The sequence below is a fragment of the Gallus gallus genome, chromosome 1 (genome assembly GCF_016699485.2).
Source record: "Gallus gallus isolate bGalGal1 chromosome 1, bGalGal1.mat.broiler.GRCg7b, whole genome shotgun sequence".
NCBI classification, from domain to species: Eukaryota; Metazoa; Chordata; class Aves; order Galliformes; family Phasianidae; genus Gallus; species Gallus gallus.
In genome coordinates, this window is record NC_052532.1 from 35,110,783 (window position 1) to 35,131,564 (window position 20,782).

General features: G+C 45.1%; 1 long non-coding RNA gene across 1 annotated transcript; it reads right to left on the reverse strand.

Moving 5' to 3' along the window:
- Window positions 1-8,796: 8,796 nt before the first annotated feature.
- LOC107052884 lies at window positions 8,797-19,559 on the reverse strand. The gene is made up of 3 exons (XR_001465673.3): window positions 19,231-19,559; window positions 14,307-14,445; window positions 8,797-9,059 (listed from the first exon to the last, which is right to left on the reverse strand). It is a non-coding gene; the product is annotated as an uncharacterized LOC107052884 (long non-coding RNA).
- Window positions 19,560-20,782: the final 1,223 nt, after the last annotated feature.

Sequence of the window (20,782 nt, forward strand, 5' to 3'; positions counted from 1 at the left end):
TTCCTCTGCTGCCCTGCAATGCCATGTAAGTGTTCCCTCATGGTGCTGCTGCCAAGCAGGGAAGTGATGCTCAGATTGCACACTCCCGGTTCCTCTCATTGCTGGTGCTTCATGTATCACTACGAGGTTTTCCATCTCCCTCTCCATTACTTCCATGAAAAAAAAAAAAAAGAGGCTAATAAACTAGCAGAAAAACAATCAGCAATCTGTTGCATGTTAATGAGAAATAAATATCCCATAATTGGCCTTTAAAGCAGCTTGCAAAAGGCAGAGAGCGCCCAAAGACTGCCAACTAAGTTCTAGTAACTTTGGGCTTTGCTTTGTTAGTGATTTCCTGGGCTTGTGAGTACATTTGAATCCCACAAGCAGATCAGTTCCGCTCAGCCAGTTTCTCTCCTTGGTACCTCCATCTGAGTTTATTGCTCCATGGTTGACTTACATCTGCTTTGATTCCTTCATGGGTTCATCATTAGCCTTCCCTGGCAAAGGTGTACTTCTCCTAAATCCCACTCACCTTCTCTTTTGAACACTGCACTTCCAATTGCATCTCCTGCCAAAGGTGGCATAGATCTGTGTGCCACACAGGACCGTCTTGGAGAGAACAGCTGAGCGTGCAGTGGATAATCCTATGTGACGTGCACTGCTTGATGTTTTAATCACTGCATTAGTTCTGTTGCTTCATATTTGTACATTTGAAAACGGTAAGATTTTCCTTCTGAAGCGCCTTCCATAAACAGGCCTTAGTGGGAACAACCTCATTCCAAAATAGAGACAGCAAGTAACAGGCTCCATCGTCTGGAAACAGCAATTTGTTAAGCAGAGCAGAGCGCACACATTGCTTTTGGTCCATCTTTATTGCTTCCAGAAGGCAACGCTCTCAGGAAAGTTTGCATGGCCAGATGTTCAGCTTCTACAGCTGCTGAAATATCTTTGGAAGGCCCATCAGTCAAGATAAGATTACAGGTCACTGGGGACAGGCTCTGACCTCTGCAGGAAGATGGTGGTTTGGCTCCCAGACTGGACTTCCCGACCAGGATTCTGCTGGGAGGTGGGTGCTGTGACACCTCTAATTGGGCACATTATTCAAGATAATGACTCCACTCAAGTCAAGGAGCGCAGGACAGTAGGACTGGCCCAGTAAGGCCAGGTGTTTTTAACCCTAGGAACGAAGCAACTGATTTATGGGCTGACCACTACTGTGTGATTAGCATCACCTACTTATCATCATTTCCTAATAAATGGATTCAGGTGCACTGCCTTGCACCAGGAAGCATCTCACACCACAGATGCCATGGGAGGGGTCACTGAATACAGGCCGTAATGACAAAGTCCAGCCCAGGATGCTGGTGTTCTGTGAGCAGAGGGCACAGCAGCAAACACTTGGGAGTCTCAGGAGACTCTCGAATGGCACCAGGCACCCACGTGTGGGCAGCTGAACCAAACTCCTTGTGGCAAAAGCAAGTTTCTTCATCTGGAGACAAATCTCAGCCCTGGTTTTCCAGAGGCAAGGTGCGGTCAGTGTTTCCCAGCTGTAATGGCTTTTATCTCCTTCTCAGATTGAGCCAAATTATCACGGGACTCAGTAAGTACTGCTAAGGGCCTGTGACTTTAGATAGCTGCACATTTAGTTATCCATTCTTAAGCATATCGGTACATGACAGAAACTTGCAACCCTCTGGGGACAACGTACAGAATTTCACATGCCTGATTATAAAATCATTAACTATTTTATTGTTCTTTGCCATTTTTCCAGTCAGAAGAAATCACAGATTATATTTACACTGAAATAGCACATTTGGTAATTGATTAAAATTGTCACTCTTCTTAGCAACTCTTTCATCCAGTTGTAATGCTCAGGTGAAGAAAGCATCCAGCACAGCGAGATTATGGTCCTCTTATGAGGAGCGGCTGAAGGAGCTGGGATTGTTCAGTCTGGAGAAGAGGAGGCTCAGGGGAGACCTTATTGCTCTCTATAACTACCTGAAGGGAGGTTGTAGTGAGCTGGGGGTCAGCCTCTTCTCTTGTGTGACTAGTGATAGGACTAGAGGGAATGGCTTCAAGCTGTGCCAGGGAAGGTTCAGGCTGGACGTTAGGAAATACTACTTCTCTGAAAGGGTGGTCAGGCACTGGAATGGGCTGCCCAGAGAGGTGGTGGAGTCACCGACCCTGGACGTGTTCAAAGAACGTCTGGACGTTGTGTTGCGGGACATGGTTTAGTGAGAACCATTGGTGATGGGTGAATGGTTGGACTGGGTGATCCTGTGGGTCTTTTCCAACCTTGGTGATTCTATGATTCTAATAGGAGCCCTCGATCTTGAAAAATATCCATCAAACTCTGAATGTAATGGCTTGGGGTAAAAAACACATTCTGCAACACTCCATCAACGCAACAATTACTGATAGCTAAAATGCTAAAGCCTTTGCTTTTTTCTGCACAGGAGCTTTGGAGCAGTCACCCTGCATACTGATCTCAGTAGGTCTTTTCCCCACTGCCGAGTGAGCCGCAGATGGCTCACACACCTATTTCTCCTACGTGCTCATAAGGAGCCGTGTCTGGAGAGCTGATTTGTGCAGCAGAAGATGTTCCAATCCGGCACAGTTCCTCTCAATGCTCAGTGCAATGATATTCAGCCGGATGCGCAGCATTCTAGTTTATGTTTTTATATGCTTGTTTCTTATTGTGGAGTTGCTCCTGTGGAAAAGCTTCACTGCCTAAAAATAAGAACAGTAACTTCAATGCCGTGACCAGAATACTGTGAGGATTGAGGTCATTTGCCGCTGCAGGGCCAGAAATGTTGCAGCTGAGATTGTCATAAACACAGCACCTGCCCGACTGTTGGCTGTTGATGTCAGAACGTCAAACTCAACCATCTAAAAGGCAGGCTGCAGGCCTGATGACGGTCTGCGGGGCCGCAGGAAAAGATTTCGCTTGAGCTGAGGTAAAGGTAGCGCTTTTCATTCCGTACTTCCTCGAGCAGTGCTGCAGCCCCTCCGGGAGCGGCGGGCGGAGCCGGGGCTGTGCCCAGGGCTCGCCCAGCGCCCCACATCGAACCCGCGGGCGCAGCGCCACCTGGCGGCCGCACGGCGCAGCCGCGGGCCGGGGCCGCCATAACGGGTGCGGGGGGTGGGCGCCCTGCAGGGCTGCTGCAGGCTGGGGGTGGGAAGGCCGGGGATGTGACAGTACCCCACGGAAGAATGGCTCGGATACGTGTGAAAGCAGCTATTCAGCTTCCTGCTGAGACCGGCCCACACGTCTGGCCTGGCTGGAGAGGGCTGCAGGTGTGTCTGCAAGCAGCGCATGCATGGACTGCCGTATGTCGTATTGCTGTCCAGTGCACGTGTAGCACCCGCAGCAAAGCAGTAGTACAAAATGTATTTATCAACCTCCGCGTAGGATAAATGAGCAAAGTGGCACGGCTGAAATACGGTTGGTTGCTGTGCTGCACCACACCAGGCAGAGCCGTTCTCACCTTGGCACAGGGGAGCTCAGCTGTTGTTTGGAAATACAGCACCACCGTTCTTCACTGCCTGAATCACAGAAGCCCACACGACCCCATGCAGATGTTTAGAAGTAGGCACCGTGACCCCTCTGCATGGCCATAACTCATGGGCACACCCGGCGTGGCCATAACAGATGGGCAAGAACACTGTAAGGAGAAGACATTGCCACCACAGGTGCCACAGAGGCTTCACAATGGGTTTTTCTCTGCCTTTTCGGAGCATTTCACTGTCTGCTGGACTTTATGCTGGCTCTTAGAGTACTGGCAGGCTTTCTGGCTTGGCATACCTTTGGATTATACAGGAATTCTGAACTCCCTCTCAAATCCATTTAAACCTCCTATTAGCACAGTGCTTCTACTTAGACCAGTTTAAAAAAAAAAAAGACAAACAAACCCACAGAAACACAAAGGCAACAATGAATGGTGCGAATTTGCTTTGCTGCAGACCCAGCAGCTACACAGTCACATGGCACCTGCCTTCATAAATCAGCTTACGGTCTAGCCCAGATGAGCTTCTTTAAAATACCCTTTTATTGCTTCACAGGGTATTAGCTTTTTGCCATTGCAGACTCAAAAAAGCCTGCGCTCTCTGGAACTGGTTGGATCGAATCCCCTCTCCTCCTTCCAAAACAGAGACCTGTTTACAAAAACATGTGCTGGTTCAGACTGCGCCACTGCCAGGTGTGGGCAGCTGATAGAGGAGAAGAGGCATGGAGCAGCTGAGCGAGAATAAAGGTGGCAAAGGTGCTTACTCTAATTCCTAAGAAGGAAGAACAACAGGATGTCCACAGATCCAAGGCCAGGGGGAGGAATTGGTCCTTCAGAGAATACCTTCGTGGTTGCCAGTAATTGCTCATTTTGGTAAAGAAAGAAAGCAAAAAGAAAAGGGTGCTGCTACAACAGAAACTGCAGGAACACTGGTTGTGTGGGAGTGCACAAAACATACATAGAACAAAATGTGCTTCTAGCAACAAGGTGCTGAGACAGTCCCAGGCTGGCTGTGCAGTCTATCAGGTGCTTCCTTAGCATCAGCTCCAGGGGTGGATTAAGAGCAGTACAGAGGCCCTCTGTAATACACTCAGATTGCTTGCTGGGCCTGGGCCCTGTTGGAAGAGAACTGCAGCCACTCAGGATGAATCTTCTACCCAACTCCTCTTGCAGAGCTAGGTGCATACCAGAAAAAAAGCTGGTTCAGCAAGTACTGTGGGATCTAGGTTAAGGAGACCACCCAAATAAAGTATTTGTGGATGTCTTTTAAAGAATAAGTTATTCGTGCTGGATTTATTCCCTTGATTTGATTTAGTAAGAATCTGCCTATGAGAGACAACAGAGACAATAGCAATTCTAGTGAACGTCAGGAAGCTTTTGGTTCTGCTGCCTTAGAAGTTGCTTCTGGCTGCAGTTTGACTCAAGCTGGCAGATTTTGGCATGCAGATATTTTGCTTTCTCACTTTTCTTGATAATGCAAGGGCTAGAAGGCTAAAATATCTACGTTTAGGCATTTATACGTGAGGTGGGTGGTTAAGATCCCTGTAAATACAGCCAGCAGCTGTCTGCCCCATTAAGAGCCTACTGCCAAACAAACCAGGTTATTTTCTAGACTCCATTGACCGTGTGGGGAAATTGAACACTCTCCATGTGCTACTGTGGGAGGTCCTGTGCTGCATATGCCAGCTACTTGTCAATGCCTTGTGTTCCCTGTAGCTTCTCAAGCAACATGAGAAATCATTGTGGAGGCAGTTGTATCACCCTCTGAGCTCATGTTTTAACATCTCTAGGCTATCACCTCAGTGTAGGTATTCCAGTGTAGAGCTGAAATCTATCTAATGCAGCAGCTTGGTGTTGAACATCTCCATGTACTTGTGTGTGACAGGCCAGCCATGCTCAGCTTGCGGCTCAGGGTTTCCATCTATGCGTTCTCCCCGCTCAAGAGGAGAGTTTTCTCACTCTTTTGCTTTGTGCAGAGGACTTGTTCACGTACTTCTGAGCCTTGCTGATGATCTAGATAAGTGGGTTCTTCTTTAGATTGTCCCAAACGAGCATTGTACATCAGGTGTTCATTACAGGTGTTCGTGTCAGCGACGCCATTGACTGTTGAGACCTCTGGTAGGAAATGGAAAGTTTTTTTCCTGTACTTGACAATGGTCTTGCTGCTGATAGTGCAACTTTATGTTGTGACTATCTTACCAAAAGTGCTCCGGGCCCCTACCGCATTCCCCTGAGTCCCTCCCTCCTTCCTGCAGCTCTGCAGGAGTGCTGACAGCGTTTTCTGAAAGTGTCTGCACCCAACATCCCTCCAAAAGGGGAATTTCCCAAGTCACAGAGGAAACCACAGTGGGAGGATATGCTGAGGGCTTGTCAGAAGTCAGTAAATACAATTCTTGGGATGTCCTCTTCCTAATCCTATGGATTGACACAGTTGGGTGCCGTTTCATTGAAATATTAGGAAAAATATGTCCCAATAATAATTTTTGATTAAAAAAAACAAAACAAAGAAACAAACAAAAAACCAAAACAAAAAACAAGGTGAGTAATGCTGTGACCCATTCTGAATAAGGAAGATGTTTAATGATGACATTCCTGAAAGATTTCAGCTAAGCGTTGGATGGAACTTCAGCAGATATAAGTGTGAATCTGATCTTGAATGTAATCGGTGACTTTGAGTCGAGCTACCATTTTTAGTACATTTACAGAAGAGAGGAGTTAATGGACAGCCATTGTATCTCCAGGTTTTTGCCAGCAACCACAACTACTCTTTCTAGTTCAGAAAACATCATTGCAAGTCACGTTTAAACATGTGTATTGGGCCTATGTGGCAAGGTTTTGATAGCTGGAGCCTGCAGGGGTAGCCTTTGTGAGCAGAGCCCGACGCTGCCCCATGTCAGATCAGAGCAGCTCCAGCTGCTCCAACGTGGCTCCACTGAGGCCAGAGCTGAGCCCTGAGCAATGCTGGGAGAGCAGATTTATGGAAGGGAAAAACTGCTGCACAACAGCAGCTGGAAGAGAGGTGTGAGGGATGGGAGAGAAACACCTGTGTGAGTCACATCACACTTACGCACTTGTACCCTCTGCTATAAGCAACACGGACAGAAGTGCAGGAATGGCTCCTCCATTGACACACTCAAATGCTCCACATTAACAGCACCTCATTCCATTTCTTTGCCCCCGAGATTCTCAGAAAATTCTCTGTTCGGTTTTATTTCATCAGTATAAAAAACAAAGAGAGGAAAACAAAGTCGATTTTTGTTCCACAACCTTTCAGATGAAGAAGAAGAAGAAAAAAGATAATTTAAATAACCAAGCTATGGCTTGTTGTTCAAAACGATGCCAAACATATAAAATATGTAATTACTCAACTGTTTTTCTTAACTTCATTAAAATGAAAGGAAATAAAATGCTTGCTTCATTGTTTCTTTCTGATTCACTGCCTACAAACCTGTAGTGCTTGAAGAGGATGTCAAAACAAGAGCTTAATGGGAACTTTTCAATTAAATGTTTTTCACCAGAAAATGCAGTTCCATTGAAACAAAAACGTTTCAAGGAAATCTATAACTGTAGTTGAAACTTTTGTTAGAAGGGTTTAGGAGTTCAGCATAATATTTCTGATTAAAAGACAAACAGGCAGATGATCCTAACGCACAAGACAAGGCATTGCCGAAGTTTGATTCCCTTCACCGGGTGAGTGAATGAATCACTGTCTTACCAAATGTTTTCTGCTTTCACCCGTTTGTTTTTATGACAAACTTCAATGGCTTTTTTGATCACCAATCTTGCTAAAGTTACCGCTGAAACTCAAAAAATTCTGCAAGTTAGAACTCTCACTTCTAGGTAGTCCAACTAATAGCTGTGTATACAAGTCTTCTTAGTACTTCTGTTCAATTTCAGGTCTGGAAGGCTTTAAACCTAAGAAAGATCAACAGAAAATAAAAAACAGAAATTTCCAAGAGTTCATCAGATGTATGTCCCAACGACAGGTCTGTGTGAACCGAAGTGTCGTTCAGCACTTTTATCCTTTGTTTTGGAAAGGTACAAAACTCACCTTCGTCAGTAAGTTACCCAGCACTGATTTATGGGCAGGTAACCCAATACAATCTCTTCAAGGCATTCAAGGATGAGGGATACCAGACTTTGGAACCAGAAAGTAGCTACTGTAGCAAACAAGTTGTTGGGAAGCAAACTCATTTCTTTCAGAACCCAGAAAGCAAGCATCACTGATGGGAGCCTGGTATTGCACGTCACTATCAGTGAAAACCATCCCACCACCGCTGCATTCATTTTATAAGTACTTGGGCTTGCACTTGTCTGTGCATCTTTCTTGGTGAGTTTTGCAGATTGTGCTTCCTGTATTCTCTTTTCCTAAAATAAAGAACATAGGATAAAGCCTTTCACACACAACAAAAGCAGGATTGTTTAAGACACCAAAGACTTGTGTAAGATTTAAGCCTGCTACCTGTAGTTTCGTTATCTGACAAGTCTCTTTTCCCTTGCTGGGAACCCTACTTTAGTAAATGCTGTGACTGTAGCAGTACAGACATCGAAAAGCACTGGAGAATGAGTGATAACTTTACACACACTGATATTTTCAGGAAATTCAGCAGCTTTGTCCATTATCAAAACTGCAAGACTTTTCTTAAGCTGCAGCTGAGTTTCTCCAATTGCATTTGCACGGGAGTTGCATTTTCCACAGCGAGTGTGATGAAACTTGTCCCAACATGCCTCCATTGCCTCAGTCTTCCTTGCATTTTGCCAGCTCTCACACAGGACAAGCAGAGTGATGTACCTCTGCAGGCCTCCACTGATGAAGGGTCTACTCCAGCAAATGAACAATTTAATGCAAGCCAAGCCCTTTACCATTTTCCAGTGGCAGTGGGCAGGTAAATGGAATATCATGATCTATGGCTGCAAAGCCTGGTGATAGACTGGGGAGACCTAACATTGACATCTGACATGAGGCTGTTATCCATCATGGCTCCAGTGGCTGTCTTCTGCTCACAATGGGCCTGAATTATTGAGAAGACCTAATTCGTGGCAAGCTGCCACTTGCGTTTCTGGGAAGGACAAATGTAATAAGAAACAAATGCTGCTAGAATTTTGTATTATCTCCAAGTCTCTCCCATTGTGCTTCCCTGCTGGATGAAAAAGATGAGGGGGAGAGGCTGGGGGAAGGTTTACAGTATGCTGACTGGCTTTGCTTGCGGTGAGAGGTATTCAGAGGCAGTTAGACTGTCTGTCTCCAAAAAGCCAAAAATGTTAAGCCAGTGGGAATGCAGCACCTTTGAAAAGGAGAAAGCTCACTTAAAATTTTGGCAGGATCAAACTCTTGATTGAAATCTTCTCTTTCCCCAGAATACCCTCAGACAAAGAACATAAATTTCCGAGACTGTAACTGAATGTTAAATATTCACCAAAAGCGTTTACTTAGTTTATTTGGGTGCACTTCAGTTCTAGAAGCTGGTACTTGCCTTGTAGACGATCATAGTCCAACTCCTTTGCCACAGAGGGTCAGTGCCTGTGATTTTCAGTCCAAGGACATTTCTGACAGGTCAACATTTATTTTCACTGCAAAACAAAAATGAGAAGTTCAGGTTTTCAAGGCTTCTCCTCTACAGGAGCACTGCATGATGGATACAAGGTGGACACGTTGGTACTGGCTCTGGGGGAGCTGCAGTGGGACTGCTCTGGGGGAACCACCATTACCTCCAGCTGAAGGCCACATAGCGCGTGCAGCCACCATACTGGGGACCACGAAGCAGGAGTGACTGCAAACTCAGTGACTGGGAAGCATGTTCCAGGACTGCACAGCCCTGCTGCACCCTCCCACAGCCAGGCCCTTCACCTTCTGGGTCTTTTTTAGTTCAATGGATCGAGTGTTATTAGGAGTAAATGTGTTCAAATAACTGTAGCGTAAATGTTCATGTGATCATTCAGGAGTGAAGTCAAACTCTGTCTATCATGTTGACATAAGTTAACCTCCAATGAGGAAATACCATCTCTGAGGCAGCACCAAAAGAAACAATTATCTCCGTTAGTTCTTCCTAAAATAAAATACATTCTTGTTTCTCTTTATGAAAAGTGCCTATAAATTTGCTTAGCGTAAAAAAGAAAGCAATAATAAAACCAGCTGCATACTATTGAGTAATATTTTATATAATGATAGAAAAATTCCTAATGGAAAATCCTGTGTCCTTCTATTCAGAGATGTTTTCAATTATCTTCAAAAATGAGATCTCTGAATGGCACACAACTTTGCCCTCAGCGATGCTGATACAGTGCCATTAAAGTCAATGAGATTAGCTGTGTCTGAATGATGGTAGAATACAGTCCTGCATGTTTATTGCGACTGCATTTATAAAATGTATTGCAAAGGATTAAAAGTGCATAAACAAATGCAGCCTCTACAAATATTCTTAGTGAATGCTTGTATGCATTTTTTAAAAATAAATTCATGCAAACAGAAGTGGGTTTCTGGACCTTTGGGTCCAAGCAACCTTCAGTGCTTTGTGGATTTGCCTGGACAGGCCTTATCTCCCGGTCCCCCTCCAACAAAATATGTGAAGAATACTCCTGCAGAATTTCAGTAGTACCCACCACCAAATTAAATGTGTATACATTTCTATTTTGAGAAGAAAAAGCTTTTTGTATGTTGATTAATTGTCTTTGACAGACTAATCTAGGAGCATGAATAGGTTACATTATAGACTATTAACTCTCTGGCAGTCCCAGTGCTGGGAAGGTTTCTGAGGAGGCAGGTCTCCATTTGATCCTGCCAGACCTTAACGATACTGTTCATATGCATATTAGCAGTGGCATTTTTTAAAATTCATTATTAATTGAATCCCCATTTCTTCATTATTTCCCATATATTGTGCTTTTCCATGAGAACCACAACTTATGCCAACAAATGCCTAGAGAAATATCTTCATCTTGTAAGCCGCAAAATGCATTCTACCCTCCAGTTAATTTATGGCATCAATTTGGAATTTTGCTGAGCTGGACACAGCTGGCTGGCAACGAGTACATTGCTGTTAAATATGAGCAATATGTGATATTAATCTCAGATTAATTTTTGTAAGAAAATGCATGCAATTTGCTTTGCAATAACGTATAATAAAGAAAATGGTGCAGTGTGTTTTTGCAGAAGTTCTAGTCTGTTTATGCACATTAAGTGGTTATTGAGGGAAAGAAAACAAAAAGACCTGTAGAGAGCTGAATTTGGATGTACTGGGGCTGAGGTCTTGGCCTGGTGAGGAGAGGGCATTCGGCCAACTGCAGAACAGCGTTGGAGCAGCTGAGGCAGTTTGTTGAAATTAGAGGTGTCACAGTGTGAAATGGCTGCTCATGCAAAAACCACAGTCAGGTCTGCTCTACAGCTTTACCTTGAATCATCTCGTGGAAAGACTGTGCCCCTGTGGAGCCCAGGCTGGCATTTCCTAATGCGCTCTCCTGAGTGGGGGATACTGAGATCATGCTGGATTGGAAAGTGAGAGTTTCTGCAGAAGGTTTTGGCAGCAAAATGAATGTTGTTTTCATTAGAATGTTCCATAGGAAACACTGTCTTTTCATGGAAACTCCCTCCATTTAAAATGCTTACCAACTATTTGTTTTTCAGCAGCTGCTGAAAATCTGGGGAGTTTCTAGCATGACTGTTTCAATGAAAAGCAACAATGTTCAAAGAACAGATGTATTTTTTTGAAAAATTTTATGTAAATAGAGTTCCAGATTATCATCAAAATAAGAACGTTCTGGATGGAAATTGTTTGGGCTGTCCTTCTACGGAGAACAAATCTAACTGGGAGGTGCTAGAGGAAATCCTGCCAAGTCATTCATGTCTAAACCCACCAAGACACCTTTAGGAAACAGAAATATTACTAAAATCACTGCAAGACAGCATCTAAATATTTGTTAGCTTCTCTGTGTGACACCTTTTTGCAAACCCTGATCAGCACACATCACCATTTTAAAGAAGGCACACACCTGACAGATCAAGCCTAAGCAGCCGGAAACATGAAGATGCACTTTAAAACTGGTCTATATGAGAAGTCATGAGGATAGGCTGTAGGAGTAATGCTGGCCTGTATGAGAAGCCATGGGGACGGGCTGTAGGATGAAGTTTCCTCAGATACTGTCCGTAGAAGACTGAGTGGTCTACAAGGGAGATGATGTTTGATTTACAGAAATTCACAGTATATCTGAGTAGGAGAGGCTTATGAAAACCTGCTAAACAATCATAGATAAAGAAAAGGTCAAGAAAACTCAGCTTGCTCCATCTGGTTGTTTGAGAAAATGCTGTGGTTGCCTAAGATGTGCCAGTACATAGGTCCACAGAGAAGACTTTGCTTGTGGAATTAATAACAAAAAACTATTTATCATTACTACCACTTACTGACTAAATACAACGTGACCATCTCTGTAGGCTGGTCTTCAGTTATACATACCCCACTCTGATCAGAGGCATACGTAATTCACATTGCCTGAGTGTCACCTGAGTACATTTTGCCTATGAAATTTCTCCCCGACTCTTCATTCCTGATCAGCCCTTACTTTGCCAGGAGCTAACTTCCTCCTGATCTGCATACAATTGCAAGTGATAACCTCATCACACAAAGCCTGACTGCATCCATCCCTCCTCTGCCCCACACCTTGCTCTGATGAGATGCCATCAAGGATAATTTAAGTCAAGAGAAATAAAGCACAAAACAAAGTGCTGGTATGTCTCGTTCCCAGTTGAGGAAATCTCAGTTACAGAGTGACACATTTTTGTCACTCTTGTCATTTAAAATTAACAATCGTCTGCCATCATTACATATGGCAGAGTCCTAATGAAATAGTGAGGGCTTGGAAGGGAGGAGAAACCCAGTCAGACCCACACCAAGACAGGACTTGCACTGCTCTGTGTTCAAAAGCAGACAGAAGGAAGTCAGACACCAGGCTTTGTGAGTACCACTGCTGCTGGATGGCCCAGGGCATTTTTGCGTCCGACATCCAGTTTGGCAGGCAGGTACCCATCCAGCATCTAAGCAGGGAGCTCCAGGCTTCTCCCAGTCCAGAACACATCACAGCGAGGCAGGAAGAAGTTTCTGTTTCATCTTCTTCAATAGATTCCTTTTGGTGGTGGTGGTGGTTGTAGATCAAAGCCAACTCTGCAATATGCTATGGATAATGAATCATCCTTTGAAATACAGTTGCTCAGGGTGAGTGCGGTTGGACACGTGGCCGTTTGATTCCTTTCAGATGCTTTAGAAATCTCTGTATTAATAATAGTGATAATGTTTTCCTAGACTTTACTACAGTTGCCTGCTATAATGAGGGACCGGGGGGGGAAAAAGCGACAAGGCAGCCCACAGAACTCCAGCTGTGCCCTGAAACCACAGAGCAGGGTCTTTGCACACATCTTCTGCTCTTGGCACTTGTTTTTCACCAATCTCTTGCAGTCCTGCTATGGAGATGCCACGAGCCAGCAACCATTTGTTTTTTTCCCAATCCCTGGATGATAAGTCTTGCTACTTGGAGGCTGTAGCACATAAATGCCAGAGCCAACGACACAGCAAGCAGGTGGTGTTTTCGCCCAGTTTATTCTATCTGTATGATTTTCTCAGTAATTCAGAAATCTTTCTTGCATGAACACAGGCTCAGAGAGAATAAAATCCATATGGGTAGGAGGACAAAGCTGTCTGAAAGAAAAAACCTCTCAGCTCTAAGCTGAGAGTTTGGCACTAAGAAGGGCTGGGCATCCAGCTGGGCAACCTCTTGGCTACTGCAGCAACTGCCAGAGTTCAACCCCAGTGCTGCATCACTGGTTCCTTTTCAGTACCGACATTAAACCCAGCTGGCTGTCAGGGCATTGCTTCTCCACATCTTGGGACACCCACCAGCCTCAGGATACAGACAAAAGACAGCTGTGAGCCACTCCTAACTTCTGCTCTTCACACCTTTTCCCCCCTCCTCCACCACACTTCCTGATCTTTTTTTAACCTTGCACTTTTCAATAGCAACGCTGCTTTCACTTGCTTGGTTTTAGAAACTTTTATATATGCTTTAGTTAATACAAATAAAACCCACCTCTACATATCATTACTTGTTAATGATACGATAATAGCAATTATATTGTATATGATATACATGGCATATGTTATATTATATATTAATATATATAAATATGGTCTTTATTTACCATATTCTAGATGTGCATACATACATAAACACACACACACATATATATCTTAAGATCCACAACTTTACCACTTTTCCTTCCAAAGCCTAACAGAGCACTTTATATTTTCTGTCACTGGTTTAACTGGAATGTATTACCAATTACTACTGCCAGTAAGTTAAACAAGAAATTGACTTAACCAGGGCAGGGCTCCCATTAGCTTTACACTTGCATTTACTCCCCTGTTAAGCACTACAGCTGCAGTTAAATCAATTGATACCATCTGTCCAGATGCCTGTTTTCAGTAGCCTGTCAGTACAACCTCATCTCAGTCAGTGTTTCAGCTCCTACTTTCACTTCTTGGCCAGTGGCTGAAGACAGCATTTCTATCTTCTTGTTGCAAAGGGAGCATAAAGGAAAACATTATCAGAAGTCTCTAGAGATGGTGGTTTTTTTTCCCTGAAGGAAAGGGCAGCACCAACGCAGCCTTGCACCCTGTGTGGGTGCTCTGCCCTCACTGAGGAACTGGACACAATAAGAACTGTCCATGTGCTTCTTGAGACACTGAGCTCTTGTCTTGGAACATAGTGCACAGAGGGACAGAGAACAGGAGTGAAATCGTCTTTGTTCTGAAGTAAAGGAATATTTGACATTACCTGTGAGGCAGTTGAAATTCTATGCTCATCTTGGTCTACCAGGGATACCAAGCGCTGAATCAGGGGATGTAACAGGACCGAGAACCTCAGCAAATGAGGCCCAGAGAGCATCATTACAGAGAAAGCATCTGTGCACACACTGAAAGGGAATATAAACTACAGTGAGGTTATCACCATCACTCAGTGCCAAACATCCTTCAGCCCCACACACAAGAGCCATTGGCATTTATCCCAAGATACCCAAGAAGGAATGCTTCCCATCCAGCCAGCACCAACTGCATCCATGTGGCTCTTACAGTCATGACGATGCTGTGCTGTTCACGCCCACAGCCTCTTGTTTTCATTACAGGCACCCATGGGCAGGACATAGCCCTCCAGGTGTACCAACGTCATACTAAATCAGTGGAAGACCCCCATTTGTTTTCTCATTCTTCTATCCACAAAGGCATCTCTGCTTTATACTGTGCTGAAAGAATGACCACCTGTGGAGCAAGACTGAGGCTGCTGCTGGGGCAGCGTGGGGACCTCTTGCCATCCGGCACCCTTCCCTCTCACATCTCTCCTACAGACCCCAGAGTGGAGCACAGCTGCTTCTGTCCTTACACAGCACTCAGCATGGGCGACCAGTGCAGTCCTAGGACTTCTCTGGCTGTTACCATCATGCAAATAATGTTTGTAAAACATGCACTTATAATTTAACTGATTCAAGAAAACAAATTGGGCATAAATTATTATGCAGCATCTTGCTGATCATCAGTGCCTCACTCACTTGTGAGGATCTGGTGAGATGAGCAACTGCGGAGCAGCAGCTTGAAGGCATTTCCTGTTTTTTTATACAGGCTTCCCACCACGTTTTGCAGAGCAAGTCTGCTCTTCACAGAACGAGAGGCAAGCAGGTGTTACTAACTCAAAGTGCAAGTCTTCATTCTTATGGGGATCTTCCTCAGCAACAGGCCAGCACTCGATCAAAAAGAAAGAAAAAATAACAAAACTCCGAAACTTCTCCCTGTCTCTGAGAACAGGGAATAGAGATCACCAGCTCATGCCAGGAGGTAAGCAAAATTGATTTGCACGCAGAAGAAACCGCTTATCTGTGCACAAAAGGCCTGAACCTGCAGTGCTGACTCAGGCAAAGCTGCTGCTTCAACATTCAGCCCGGCACTTCAAATTTGTTATTTTTCCAGTGCTCAACCTCTCTGTTCAAAAACAGAGCAACATCTCTGCACCTTGCATTTACCTGTGCACCTGTGCACATCTCCATGGCTGGAGCAAAAGTGGGCTTCTCCTGGCCTCAGGATGGCTGCATGTCATAGAACCATAGAATCACAGAACGGCTTAGGTTGGAGGGGACCTTAAAGATCATCTTATCCCAGACCCCCTTCCATGGACAGTGCTGACAGAGAGGCATCCACAACCTCTCAGGGCAACCTCTTCCGGCACCTCAGCACCCTCTGAGTACAAAGTTTCTTCCTAACATCTAACCTAAATCTCTCCTCTTTTACTTTAAAGCCATTCCTCCATGTTCTGTCACTATCAGAACCTGTGAAAATTCAGTCCCCATCCTGGTTGTAAGCTCCCTTCAAATACTGGAAGGATGCAATGAGGTCTCCCTAGATCCTTCTCTTTTCCAAGCTAAACAAGCCTAACTCCCTCAACCTTCCCTTATAGGAGAGGTGGTCCAGCCCTTTGATCACACTGTTTATGGAATGCAGAATGATCTGGAAGAAGTGAGGGAATAGCGAGTGGCAAAAGTTGCAGGTGACACCAGATCACTCAGGATACTCAGCCTTGAATTTTGGAGACCTACAAAAAGATCACAGAATCATAGAATCATAGAACATCCCGAGTTGGAAGGGACCCGTGAGGATCAAGTACAACTCATGGCTTCACACAACACCCCCCAAAAATCGGACTTCATTGTCTATGAGCATTGGCCAAACTATCTTGAACTCTCGCAGCTTGGGGCTGTGGCCACTGCCCTGGGGAACCTGTTCCATGCCCACCACTCTCTGGTGAAGAATCAACCTGCCCCTCCCCTGACACAGCTCCATGCTGTTCCCTCGGGCCCTGTCGCTGTCACACAGAGCAGAGCTCAGCGCTGCCCCTCCACTCCCTGTGAGGAGCTGCAGCCGCCATGAGGCCTCCCCTCAGCTCCTCCGCTCTGTACTGAGCACACCCAGGGACCTCAGCTGCCCCTCACACCTCTCACCCTTCAGACTCCTCACCATCTTCATAGTCCTCCTTTGGACACTCTCTTAGTAGTTTTATGTCCTTTCTAAACTCTGGTGCCCAACATATCTCGTGGTGCTGAATGACAGAGCAATAAGCAAAAGAGCTGATAAGCTGATAAGCAACAAGAAGAGCTGATAAGCACTGAGAAATGCACTTATAGGACAAAAACCATATACAAGATGACATTAAACACTGCTGCTCATGAAAGCATGTGGAAAATTCTCTGAAAATTTCTGTTGACCCTGTTAAGAGCTGTTAAGAGTCAAACTGAATTCTGAGATTTCTTAAGAAAAGTGTGGGGCACAAAATGGCATACCCCAAATTGCCAGCGTGTGAATGCGCAGTGTGCGTGCATCTTGGGTACTCCATGCAGCACTGGTGATGCACCTCAAAATAAATTCAAACAGATGACAAGATGATGGCTGGAAGCATTATGCAGGGGTGCAGGGTGGCCTCTGGGTGGAAGCTACCAGGACGTCTTCAATCTGGAAAAGCAGCAGTCACAGCAAAGCCTATGAACATGAGCCATGTGCAGCAAGGGATGGGGCTAAGTGCAGTTATTCTCTGTGTTCTCCGTTTCTATAACCTGGGGCAGGTTTGTGCCAATGGCCACTTCCACAGGCGTAATACCCACCAGGCAGACCCTCTAGGTGACCTCAGCTGCATATTCCTTTACTGTCCTTTCTTGTGTAAAGTGAGTTTGGACAGGGAAAGTTATCAAGATTTAAAGAGGTAACTTAATACATTCTAAGCAAACTAAAGACAAATCCTGCTTTTACTCTCTTAACCTAAATGTATCCACTGAAGATAATGCTGTTTCCTTAGGGATTCATCACGCATCTCACAGATCCGTAGTGATTTATTGGCCATGGTTTATTCATGACCCAGAAAGTGCTTGATCTAGTCACTGTTTGCAAAACCATTACAGAAGCCTCACTCTGATAGCTTCTTTCTGGCCAAAATTCAAGTTAAAATTGAATATAAATTATTATACCGTGCTCCAAAGACTTTCTATTCTGACTTTTTTTCTTTTTCCTTTCACAGTCTGCAGGGACTACAAGACTGCAGGACAGTGTGAGTGAGTGGTGCAGTCTTTGATGACTTACATATGTTGTCTCAGCAGAACACTTCCAACCATTTTCACTGAAATTGCAGCTGTTACTACACTGCCTTATTTAAAAGTTTGTGGAGTCCTATTTTTACCCCTCCAGCCTATGGCAGCGGGTGTTTTTATCGAGAACTGAAGAAGCATGGGACACTAACCCAATGCTGGAAGTACTTCACTCCAGCACACAGGGCAGATTTTGCCCCAATTCACAGCAATGCAAAAGCCAGGTTGTCAGCTTTAGCTGTTACCCACCTATATCGTACTCTGTGGATTAGCTGCTTGTCTCTGGGTAATCTGTTGGGAGGTAAAATTGTTATCTACTTATTTAGCTAGCCTGTTGTTGCTTTTTCTTTCTTTCTTTCTTTCTTTCTTTCTTTCTTTCTTTCTTTCTTTCTTTCTTTCTTTCTTTCTTTCCTTCTTTCTTTCTTTCTTTCTTTCTTTCTTTCTTTCTTTCTTTCTTTCTTTCTTTCTTTCTTTCTTTCTTTCTTTCTTTCTTTCTTTCTTTCTTTCTTTTTCTGCCCATTTGTTTGAAATTTATTTAGCTTATCTGAAATAACACCGAGGACGCCTGTAAGACCACTTCTCTTTTGTGTTTGAAAGGTACATCACTTTTTATTTTTCCCCTAATGTATCAGGGTAACATTTTTAATGCTGCAACTTTCAATAAAATGTAATCTAGCTGACAACTAAACAGCTCTGTTTGTTCCGCTTTTTATTAACAGTGCCAATTTATCTCTATGGATAGAGGCAGAGCTGCTCATCATTCTTACACAACAGTATAGAGTGAAAAAAACGAGTCTGGGGAAACACCACTGTCCTCCATGCACAATCCCCATAGCACCCACAAAATCAGTATCAGGGTTGATTTTACTCCCTAAGCACGTCTACAGGGGAAGACATAATGACCCTCTGTGTTTTAGCACATACTCCTAGCTACTGCAAGTACTGTCAGCTTAACAGAAGAAAAAAAAATAGCAATTTGTTTTTCAAGTTCTGCAGCCCATATCTCTCTGTCTCCCTTGGGTGGTGTTGCACTGAGTTGCATCAACAAAGCAAACAGCAGAGTTCAGCACAGTAGAAGCTCCCCCATGTGAAAATTGTACTTTTGGGACAATGTACTGTGTAAAATCCATGCCGCAATGCCACATTGAAAGTGGTTAATGAGTAGAAGAGTCAGAAGGATTGGGTAAGATCAACTCATAATTTGAGATGTGGGTTTATGCTAATGGAGCAGCAAGTGTGGGGTAGGACTCCTGCGACCAAGCCAGAACTGAGGCTGCCAGAGGTTTCTCGCCTTAACCCCTTGCTTTGGATATACAAAGTACCTGCACCCTCAGCCACTGCAACTTCTAGAAACTCTCTCTCACACCTTCCCACCACCATACCCACTTGTCACCAAAAGCCTCAACGCCCCTTTCCTGCCCTAGGCCCAAGCCTTGAGCAGAAAACGCGTCGGGTCTGTGCGGTCACAGCTTAGTCATAGGAAAATGCTGACAAGCCCAGGAAACTCATGCAAGGTTTAAAGAACAGAAAGGTGCCCAGAGAGATATGAACAAAGCTCCATGTCACTCCACCCTTTCTTACCATGGGAGGAAGAAAATGCTGTGGAGAGGCTCATTGCTTCCAGAGGGCTTGCTGCAAAGTGCAAAGAATGGGCTGCTCCAGAAAATCTCATCCACCCTCTGTGTAGTGGGGACAGCAGAGCAGGGCAGCCTGGGGAAATGCTGCTGCAGTGCCATGATGCTGATACCCCACGGAACTGCCATGTGTGCTCAGTCCTTTTCCACAAATCCTTAGGCGGGTGTCAGTCAGAAAATCCCCAGTTGCTGTGTTACTGTCATCATTCCCCCGACCACACAAAACTTTTGCCAGAAACTCCTACTGTGACTCACCCTACACACGCATATTGCCCTGGGGCACTTATCTGCATGCTGGTGGGTGTAAGGGAGCCCATGATGGTTGTACAGAAACACTTGCTCACACTGACAGACTGGTGGGCTGGGATAGCCGATGAAGATGGGAGCAAGTTTAGGAGAGGACCAACTTGTGCAGATGTTGGGATGAAGATGACCATCCACTCCTTGAGCCTCTGAGCTGGCACCAGGGGTCCCAGGGCTTGTGCAGCTCACTGCCTGGCCAGCAAAAGCGCCTAATAGCCGCACGGAGACACCAGCCCCACCAGCTCCTAGTGACTCCTCCCTAGGCTTGTTACAGCGGTGCTGCTCGAAACCAAGGGCTGAAACAGAATTGAAACCAGGATGCTGTTACTTCACCCTCCCTTTACACAGCTCCATGCCGTTCCCTCGGTTCCTGTCGCTGTCACACAGAGCACAGCTCAGCACCGCCCCTCTGCTCCCTGTGAGGAGCTGCAGCTGCCATGAGGCCTTCCCTCAGCTCTTCTGCTCTGAGTTGGACAAACCCTCCTCCATCTTTGTAGACCTTTTTTGAACAGTCTCTAATGAATATTCTACCTTACTCAAAAAAACCACCGTGCTTCTTCAGCCGTGGTTTGTGAGTTGTAACATGTGACCCACAGAATGACAAGAGGTGAGAACAGTGGCCAGCTCAGTGAATGCGTGCCCTCCATAGGGCCATGACCACTGCCTAGTTCTTAGAGGGTGACACCTGCACCAGCAATTAGGGCAGATATGTGCTCTGCACCAGGTTGCTCTGCCTTGCTGCAAGTTTGCTCCAGATAACAAACCCAGATAAGATGCTAGGAGGGATGTGTTTTCATACCAAGCCATCAAGTATCAGTGGAAAGGAAATCTGTGTTTCCTAGCCGACAATATAGAAAGAAATGGAATTTTACCAATTTACGTGGTCAGCCATGTCATGGACTGTAGGTTCATCCACTAACACATATGAAAAATAGTGCCACTGGGTGCCTGACAAACCCACAGTTGCAAGGGAAATGGCCAGAACTTCTTCATTCCCACGATGCCTTTACACCAGCAGCAGCCTCTAGTGGGGCTGGTCAGGAATTTTTTGTTGGAATGACTTCTCTCCAAACATGCAGCTTTGTTTTATGAGCTGTCGGAGGAACTGAAGCTGAAGCACTAGCTGCTCTACTGCTCACACTGGGGGCTGCTGCTGGGCTGGCATGGGTGACCTCTCCCAAGCTTTCTTCCCCGAA